The sequence below is a fragment of the Cucurbita maxima genome, unplaced genomic scaffold, assembly GCF_002738345.1.
Source record: "Cucurbita maxima cultivar Rimu unplaced genomic scaffold, Cmax_1.0 Cma_Scf00073, whole genome shotgun sequence".
Classification (NCBI taxonomy): Eukaryota; Viridiplantae; Streptophyta; class Magnoliopsida; order Cucurbitales; family Cucurbitaceae; genus Cucurbita; species Cucurbita maxima.
This window is the reverse complement of record NW_019272089.1, coordinates 307,526-310,334: the sequence shown is the minus strand read 5'-3', so window position 1 is coordinate 310,334 and position 2,809 is coordinate 307,526. Positions and strand designations below refer to the sequence as shown.

Sequence of the window (2,809 nt, the reverse complement as noted above, 5' to 3'; positions counted from 1 at the left end):
AGTTCAATCCGTCTCATGAATAAGGAATGGTTACAGGAGAGTCAAAGAGTGAAAGGTGAAGAATCACTGACTGTTCAGTCTCATTCTTCTTGAGTCTTGACTGATTGTGATTGATCATTTTGTCTTGCTTTGCACCCAGACAAAAAAGGTGAGTGCCGGTGAAGGAAGCTGCAAGGATGATTAGAGATAGAAGCACCACTGTTGCCGGTGAGTAAACCAAGAGTGGGCATTTGACCTCTTTTACCTGTGAATCTGAAGAAATACTGAATCTCAGTGGAGATCGTCCCAGACTTGATGATGCACTGTATATAACCCAACCCAATTTATCCAAGACTTGCTCAGGAAAGGCCACACACATTAACATTACTTCAAATGGTTTTCAGTATGCGGCCTTTGTTGCAGTTGGTATCAGACATGGTTGAAGCTTGTTAACCAAGACCAGTCTTCCATTTTTTATATCGGTGGAATTACACCTTTCAACAAACCTCAACGAAGAAGTTGTGTTTCCTTTAATATAGTTTTTTATAACTATTCCTCTGTAATGCCCGAAAATGAAGAGGAGACTGCTCTTATCATTCATTCTCATTTTGACCGTTATGCACTTATTTCTGCTTCTTTACTTGTTGTATCATTTTTATATAGTCTCCTTATTGTTAAGACTATTTTTGATTGAATAGTGTGAAACTGTATTAACGCTCACACCCCTACCAGTGCCTGAGCCCTTGGGGTGGAATCGAGCTAGCCCAGATATAGTCTTTCAGTTCCTTGATGAATGGAGTAAAAGAACTTGGGATCGTCGATCTCTTCCTTCAAGATTGAGATGAGTCGATGGTGTGAAAACACTTGCTGATGTCGAATTCCGAAAACCAGCGAGAGGTTCCCCACTCTTCTTTGATCCGTCTTAGGGCCGAGTGGCGGCCTCGCCCCGAGTGGAAGTGCGATGTGTCTAGAAACTTGGGATCGTAAATGGATTCGAGTACCATCCCGATCGCCTCTTTCATGATCTTTTCTATAGGTCGAACTAGTGTGAGTGGTCTAAACTTCGACCCTTCTTTCTTTCTTCATATTGTAAAGGGGAGCAAAGCCCCTTTTTTGCTTCCTCTATTGATAGATCAAGGACCCTCAGCTTAGTCTTTTTGGTTCTTGAGAATGGTCGCCACCTCTCCTAGGACCAGAATGATTATCCCTGCCCGATGGGTCTACATCCATCCCTGAATCTCGTCGGGTACTATTCACTTCCTCGCCATTCTTGTAACTGTCACCTGTAATCCTCACAGATGTGTCCGCACCCCTCTGAGTGGACGAGAAAGAAAGGAGATTTCTCGGAGCAACCCCCCAGGTTCCAGACCCAAGAGTCAACTTTCCCATATGAACATTTGGTACATGTATCAGTCCGTGAAAGAGTGAAAGGGGCACCACTACTGAGGATCTCACCCCTAATCTTAGATAGGTCGTCTGAGGGTTTGCCGCGGTTCATTGCTGTGCTTACACACTAGGCTACCCTTCTCAAAAAGCTCTCTGGGACAACCTACCACTAGTCTTTGGCCAGAGGGGTTTATTGCACAAAAATACCGGGACGCAGGCCCTAAAAGAGGGAAGCCCAACGAATCTCAGATGCAAAGCCCCGCACCTCATTAAGATCATATTGTCATACTCTCCCAAAATAAATAAAAAAAAAAGAGCAGACCCCATTGAAGATGAAAGTGAAGTACAACAAGGCCATTTCTGTCCACCGCCCTTCTCACAAAGCCGTACGTGGACGTTACCGCTCATACAGCTCCCAGCCAGCAAGAAGTTAGCCTTCCTCTACAAAGAATGGAAGTGTAAATGAATCAACATCAAATAGAGGAATTCACTTTTTCTTTTCAGTAAGCCACATCTCAAATACGGGGCATCCCTTTCACAAAAACCTATGGATCCATCCCAGCACCTTGTGATCTTTGAGAAGATCATTACGATCCCTCTTCCTATCGGTAAAGCAACTTCGTTCCTCTCCGATCCATAATCTTTTATCTTTTCTTTCCTCTCCATCAATGTTTTTATAGATTGAGAAAATTCCATGGTGGATCAGGACGAGAATGAATTCGGGTATCCAGGCAGGACATACTCATCATGGAGCTTCCGCTCTCCTTTGGGGAAGAGTTTATATATATATATATATCTCGAGAGGTGAGAAGAGGCAATGGAATTATGAGACTAGAAGAGGGTAGCCCCCTGACCAATTTCTCGGAATTTGAGGAAGATCTAACCCTGAACAAGAAGAAGCAGCTCTCGATGTGATATCCTCAGGAAAAGAAAGAAGAGGAATTGGATGCCCCAGAGCAGCAGCCCCCGGATAAGCCTTAAAAAACACACACACACACACACCTCTTTTTAACTAATAAAGCCGGACACAAACAAAAGAAAGAAGAAAAGGGCCATGATGATGATCCTATTTGAGTTTTCGACCCAATTGATGCGCTCCTAGCTCGCCTACATACCAGAAAAAGAAAAAGAATCTCTATATTACTTTGATCAGAGAATCCTTGGTTTGACCGACGGACTATGTGGGAAATACGAGATCTAGGCAAGCCGCTACATCTTTTCCCCTTGCCCTTGAACGATAGAAGAACTGCTGAGATTCTCTTAGATAGCGGTCGCATCTATGGTCAATCAATAAGTCTGCGGATCTATTCTTCTATACTACAAGAAATCGTCATCTCGTAGTACCACCACGACACCGATTCTCGTTCTTTTTCTGAGCCCTCCATGTCGGCCGTGACTTCGACTTTGAGTATGATTAATGAGTGGAAAGATCTTTATAGAAGTT

At 43.6% G+C, this 2,809-nt stretch overlaps 1 pseudogene; it reads right to left on the bottom strand.

Moving 5' to 3' along the window:
- Positions 1 to 1,769: 1,769 nt before the first annotated feature.
- Positions 1,770 to 2,421, bottom strand: LOC111472452 (annotated as a pseudogene).
- Between the last annotated feature and the right edge of the window lie 388 nt (positions 2,422 to 2,809).